Below are 7,228 nucleotides of genomic sequence, written 5' to 3' on the forward strand. Positions count from 1 at the left end.
TTTAATGTTTATATTCTGCTTCTTCAACAATAAATTTTGAGCTCAAAGCAGCTCACAATAATAGCATTTAAAAACAACAAAATTGCAATCACTATAAAGTAGCACATACTGTAAATAAAACACAAAAAACCCCTCTCAAATTCATCAAAACAATGCAATTTGATACAAACTGTGTGGGGGAATGATACTTCATTTGCTGTCCTTCAGGCATTTAAATATGTTTCTACAACAATACATTTCCATATTAGATTTTTTTTTAAGGCAATTCACTTGACACAACATTAGCAATCTGACAGAATACATCTCCATGTGGAAAAATGTGTGACAAGAGCATGCAGCACAGCTCAGGCGTTGCCCACAAGGGCCCTTCAGCATGGCAGAAATGGAGTCATGTCTTTATTATGCAGCTGGCTGGCAGTAGTTAAAAACATTAGAAGAGTCTCTTGTTTCCAGCAACAGCCAGTCAAATACTACTGGGAAGCCCACAAGCAAGAAAATCAAGGACTGAAAGCAGCAAACCCTTTCCCCCCAAGGTCTGGTATTCAGAAACATATTGCTTCTGAAGTGGGAGTGTCTGCTTAGCAATTATATGGCAGAGTCACACTACAGATCACTCTCATCTCACACAGGGATTACGTTCTGGGGATGGTGTGTAATATTGAAATCAAGTATAGTCAAAACTGCCCCCAGAACCACACACACACAAGCAATCTTACCTTCCAGAGCTGGCACACCAAAGAGGTCTTAACACACACACACACACACACCCCAGCAAGGCATGCAGCTTTCTTGTGGGGCCATCTGAGATCTTGCAAGAGCCTGCCAGAACCTGGTAAGCAAGGCAGAGAGCTTAAGAGCTCTTTCTGCATTGCAGTAGGCTACTGTGATTTCATTCCCCTGACCAATGACCCACATCCAGCAGTCTTTCTGTTTGTGTAGTGTAGTGGTTAAGAGCGGTAGACTCGTAATCTGGTGAACCAGGTTCACTTCCCTGCTCCTCCACATGCAGCTGCTGGGTGACCTTGGGCTAGTCACACTTCTTTGAAGTCTCTCAGCCCCACTCACCTCACAAAGTGTTTGTTGTGGGGGAGGAAGGGAAAGGAGATTGTTAGCCACTTTGAGACTCCCTAGGGTAGTGATAAAGTGGGATATCAAATCCAAACTCTTCTTCTTCTTCTACTGTGCCTTCCTGACAGTGGGTGCCCAGAACAGAATTGTCATAACCCTGGTGTCAAATTCCCCTTCTTCAGAGGTTGAGGTTTGGAATTCAGAACTGGGAGAGGGAATTGCTATTGTGGTCAGGCTGAGAAGCTCCTAATCTACTGGAAGCACTTCTGCAAGAAGAAACCACAGAGCCAGTTCCTCTCCAGCCCAATTACGTCCTCTGACTCCAGCTTCATCCCTGAACACCACTGCAACCTAAATCTCCCCTGCTCCATCTGAGAAAACATCTGGCTGAGAAGGCTGGAGCCCTTTAAATGAAGAGGCACCTCTCAGCGGAGCTGGAGCTGGCTACTGAGGCAGAGCTCAAGCTCCTATAGAGGTCGGAGAGCAACTGCTGTTGTAACATCTGAGCTCTGTTCTTATGCAGTACCCTGTGTAGTACAGTATTTATCCTAAGCCCTGCAGGGAGCTGTCCAAGGTAGCCATATCTATGCTGAGGTCAGCATTTGCATCAGAACAAGAATAGGGAGCCTGTTGGTGTACAGTGGTACCTCTACTTATGGATGCGATCCGTTCCAGGGTGCCGTTCGCACCCCGAAAAGTCCGTAAGTAGAGCGCCACTTCTGCACGTGCGTGTGACGCAATACAGCGCGCATGTGCAAAGTGCGCAGAACACTTCTGCACGTGCATGTGCTCTGAAACCCAGAAGTATATACTTCTGGGTTTGCCGCGTTTGCAACCCGAAAGTCCGCAACCAGAACCTAACGCAACTATAGGTATGGCTGTATGTACTGTCCATCATGCTGCCTAGCAGTTTTCATTCCTGAGCTATCCGGGGTGGCCTTGGTGGTGTTCCCCAGGATTTTAACACACATGTGCAAACTGCCCTTTCAGGAATGTCTCAGGATTTCGTGGTTTATATGGCAACCATGGATATGCCCCAAGTAGTTTCTGACCCCACTCACTCAGCGGGGCACACTCTTGATCTGCTTTAGTTTGGTTTGTGTTGGATGGAATGATGATGATCTCAATGCAGCAGAGCTTTTGGATGATCCCCCTCAAGAGACTGGTGGATTCAAGTGGTTTCCTGATAGGTCTTGAAGATTTTCCTATTGCCTCAATAGGCAATCCTATTGTTATCAATCAATCAATCAATCAATCAATTAATTAATTAATTAGTGGACTGCCCTTCATCTGAAGATCCCAGGTTGGCTGACAATAGAAAAATACTAAATGTGAACACAAAATACATAATAAAACAAAAACAAACCAAGATCCCCTCACCCACAAACGCATTTTAAAGCCATAGAATGTTAATCAGCCAAATGTCTGGTTGAAGAGAAATGTTTTCACCTGGTGCCTAACTATATGTAATGCAGGTGCCAGGTGAGCCTCCCTGGGGAGAGCATTCCACAAACGGAGGGAGCCACTGCAGAAAAGGCTTGTTCCTATATTGCCACCCACCAAACCGCTGTGGAGGAGGCACACAAAAAGGGGCTTCAGATGATTATTGCAGATGCCAGCTTGGCTCATACAGAGACAATCATTGAGGTATTGTGGTCCTGAGCTGTTTAAGGCTTTATAGGTCTTTGCGTTGGGCCAGAAACAAATTGGAAACCTGTGCAGTCATGCCAAGATTGATGTTATATGTCCTGGTGAACAATTCAAGCAAGAGCCTTCTTAGTGGTTGCAACCAGATTTTGGAACTCCCTACTAAACTTTGTGATGCGGGTGGCGCTGTGGGTTAAATAGGTGTTTGGTCAGTGAAGTGATTTGTTTTTCTCTGGTGTAAAAGTGGAGTTTGTTGCCAATTTCAATCCAGAAAAAAGTGTAACAACACAATCTTATGCATGTCTACTCAGGAACTGAGCTCAATGAGAGTTACTGCAAGATAAGTGTGTATGAGGTTCACAGTCAGGTATCAAAAGCTGGGAAAACATGGAGCTACATCATGAGTCAGACTGATTGACTTAAGTGCTTTCTTGGACAAAAGCCTATCTGTATAAAGATTCCTTTTAGCACCATAGTCAGAGCTTGGTCACAGTTTGTGAACACTTTGCCATAGTAATGAAGAACAGGATGTTTTCTTACATAATTCATGATGCTGGGTGGGTTATTTTTATTTTACTTTCTGACTTTGAAGGTACTACAAATCAGGGCAGAGTACTTAGAAAATGAAAAGTTGCTATATTTATTTTTATGCCATTGGATGCCCAGATTCTGCCAACTCCATCAAGCTGGTATATTTTACTGAAATGCAGCTCATTCGAGATTCTTGCATTGCCAGGGATTGAACTAGATGACCCTTGGTGTCCCTTCCAACTATGATTCTGTGATTCATTTTTGTATATATACATATGCAGTGACTGAGTCAAAAGTAAAGAACCCCAGAAGGCAATTTGTTTCAAACAGAATAAAAAACATACCTGACAGAATCTGCTAGAAGTCTATTGCACCACCAATTTTAGATGCTTGCATATTTTACAAAAATGAAAAGCCAAGCAAGCAGAAGCTTCCACTGGCATCACAAAATGCACCCCAGAGTAAGGGGTGCGTTTGTAGTTTATTTGAATTCTGAACAAAAGTATTGACACAAGCTGTAATCATTACAAATTAAACTTTCCCCAGACCTCGACACTTTCTGCACACTGTGGCTGCTTCCAGGCAGCCTATTTAATGAGTATTCTGCCTGATTTGCTGGCGGTGAGATTTAGACAATGTCACATCAAGCAAGTGTTATCCCACAGTTTCCAGTGCATTTCGCTTTTATTATTGCAAGAAGCCCAGTCTTTTGTTTCAATAGAGCTCCAAATCAGCTTTAATTGTGCAGCCTGAATTGCCAGAATGTGATTGAATCCCCCCCCAAAAAAATTCCAGCAGCCCAGAAGGGTCCTGTAGTTGACTTGTAGCAATAACATGGGGACAACAAGTGCTTAGCAGAAGAGCAGTAAATACATGCGAACAAAAATTCATTTGGAAATGTTCTTGGCAGCCATCCAGACAAGACCTTCAGGTAACCTAAGGCAAACTATATTCACAGACCTTATTTCAGGATATTTATAATTTGGGGAGACAAATTATGTGGTTGAGAGACACTACTGCTACTTCTACAGATGTTCTGTTTAGCCTGCTGTCAGCTGCGGAAAGGGTAAAAAGCCCCAGGTGCTTCCTTACCTTTCCCAACATATCAGGCACTGGGATTCTGGATCACAGACTGTGTGTGGTTATGATTATGGTTGTGTACATTGAGGATCAATATATTTGATCCTCCAGGGTTTCCCAAACTGTGGTCCATGAATCACGAGTGGTCCACAAGCTTAATTCAGGTGCTCTGCAGCATCTTTGTAAAAATACAAGTGGTAAGGTGACAGAAGATAGAGCTGTGTGTGCCCTGCTTGCATTCCCTAACCAGGACACTATCCTAACACCTTAGTGTTGATACTGAATGCCCAATATCCCTTGCCTCAGGCTGTAAAATCTCTTAAGGATGGCACAGCTGAAATGGAAAATGGGACAGGTGGTGACCAGGGAAAGCAGTTCAAATGATGGCACTATATAGTAGAGTTTCTTCACTTAAACAGCTATACATAGCTTCCTCTCAGTTCTTCAGTACATCTTGTACCTAGTGCCCCCCCTTCCTGACCCCAGCCAGTTCCAAAAACCAAGCAAAATTATGTTAGCTTTGCTGCTTCTTTCAGCACAGGAGTATTAACTTGTCAATTTTCTCTAGTATGAAAAAGCCTCCACATTTAGAAAGCTTTACAGAAGGTCTGAATGCCAAACATGTCTAGCACCTGCTGAGAGAGAGCACAGGGACTGACTTGAGGCTGAGGAGAATGCCCAATAGGGAACCCATCTGAAGTTAAACACCGATGTCAGGTTTAGCCGTTGGATTGCAAATTAGGTTTAGGAGAAATGAATCCATACAAATTGAGCCTTATGAATCAGTGTTTTAAACAGAATTTGTTTCACTGCCAGAAAAGGGAGAAAAATAATTTAATCACCTCTGTTTTAATGTGTTTACTTATTACTGGAGATAGGGGAAATATCACAGTGGAACATAAACAATTTGGCCACCTTCTGCTCCCTCTAATTTTGAGTGACACATTATAAAAGGCATAGTTCTGGATCAGCTTGTTTCAGATGATCATACCAGTTTAGTATCACGGTATCCATTTTGTAAAGCAGCACTTTAAAAGACAGTTTCCTAAGACAATAGCCAAGGACACCATGTAGAAATGTGCTTTGTTTTTAAAAGGCTGTGCCAGGGACTGCTTATCTGTGATGCCAACAGACAAAGGCAGAAAGTATGGAGAAGAATATCCAGGTAGATATTTGAGATAAAAAAGCACTTCTCAATGCTGAGTAATTTGAAATACTTCCAAATATGATGAAAAATAACACTAAACACACACACACAGCACTCAAGTATTTTGTAGTGAAACAAGCTCTCATGGTATGTACTACAAATATATTTATCATTGTACAGCATTTGAAATAAAATACATTACAAAGTCCGAAAATAGCTATAGATGTTATTCACATTTTATATGAACATAGATGTTGTCTAAATTTAATCTTTATTGAGAAGTACAGTACATGTATCAAGAGAATAAATGTACAGTGTAAGAAAAACAAAAATAAATTCAAGTGGGAATACAGGAAAAGATTCTGCTGAAAGATAACTGACTATTTTGACCTTCTGTTAGAGAACCACCACAGGGAATTGATACTCATTTATGCACCACAGATGATAGATAGATGATAGATAGATAGATGATAGATAGATAGATAGATAGATAGATAGATAGATGATAGATAGATATAGATGTTCTACCTTGTATGCAACACTGATACTTAAAAGATCTGGAAAAAAGGAATAAAAAATGAAATAATTACCAAAAAGTATTATTGCAAACATAAGCACACCTTCTGAAATATTTAAGTGAGAAATTCTCAGTCTAGGTCAGGCATTCTCAGGCTGTTCCCTCCCTGCCTGATCAAATGTGTTCTGTTACATTGCTGCCCAATTGGAAGATTTTGCCTTTTCCAGATTCACAGTCCAGACCTCTACTTCCTTCAGGAAAAACAAGCTGTGTGTTGGTGTTTGTGGGTGTACTGTACCTGCCTTCCCTGAACCCTTGCCCCACTATAGCAACACTAGCCTACAACACACCTTTTTGTAACAAGTGTTTTATTTTTGTCTTGCTAAGTTGGTACAAATTCACCATACTGCCAATGCAACGTATTATTGTCAACTCTTCTAGTCTGAAGGTGCGTATTCCCAAGGTCTTTCTTGCTGAAGTCAGTTTAAAGTGGCTTTAAATTATTCAGCTGTGCCCCTGCAATCATGTTTTGCCATCATAATCTGTCACTGCGTTGTCTGAATCTGTGTATCAGTCTGAATGCACACCCACCAAATGCAAAGTACATTGATTTAAAACAGGAATTCCCAAATTGTGGTCCATGAACCACCTGTGGTCCACCGGTGGCTCATGGCATGTCAGTGGAGAACACTTACAGTATGAATTTTATAGACTTCTATGCAATTCAAATTGTAGTACAATAAAATAAGCAATAAAGGCAGTAAAAGTGGTTGGCCAAGACCCTCAAGCAATTTTCAAGTGGCCTGTGGCGCAAGAGGGGAGTTTGGGAACCACTGATTTAAAACCACTTTGAATTGTTGTTCTCGGAAAAGGCACAAGTCCATAACCTGATTTTTTTAATTTTTTTCTCATTCTGCTGTCTTTATCATCAAAATGTAACTAAGGCAAAATATAAACAGTGGTGTGCCTGTAGGCTCTCACTGCTATCTAGCCCCTGGGACAAGTTTTTTTTGTGAGTCTATGTCAGGAAAAAGACAGTGCTATGAAAAATAGATGACTGTTTTATTGTATCTGCTAGCAATATCCGTTAACACATGATCCACATAACTGATGGAAGTAGAATTCACACAACCATTTTGACAGGGCAATGATATGATGAAGCCAAGAGAAGTTAACTTTTTTTTTTGCTGTGCTGTGCACTTTGGTGCATCGTCTGGTACTTTGTAAAATCATGGCTC

Source organism: Podarcis bocagei (assembly GCF_964188305.1).
Source record: "Podarcis bocagei genome assembly, chromosome: 6".
Taxonomy (NCBI): Eukaryota; Metazoa; Chordata; class Lepidosauria; order Squamata; family Lacertidae; genus Podarcis; species Podarcis bocagei.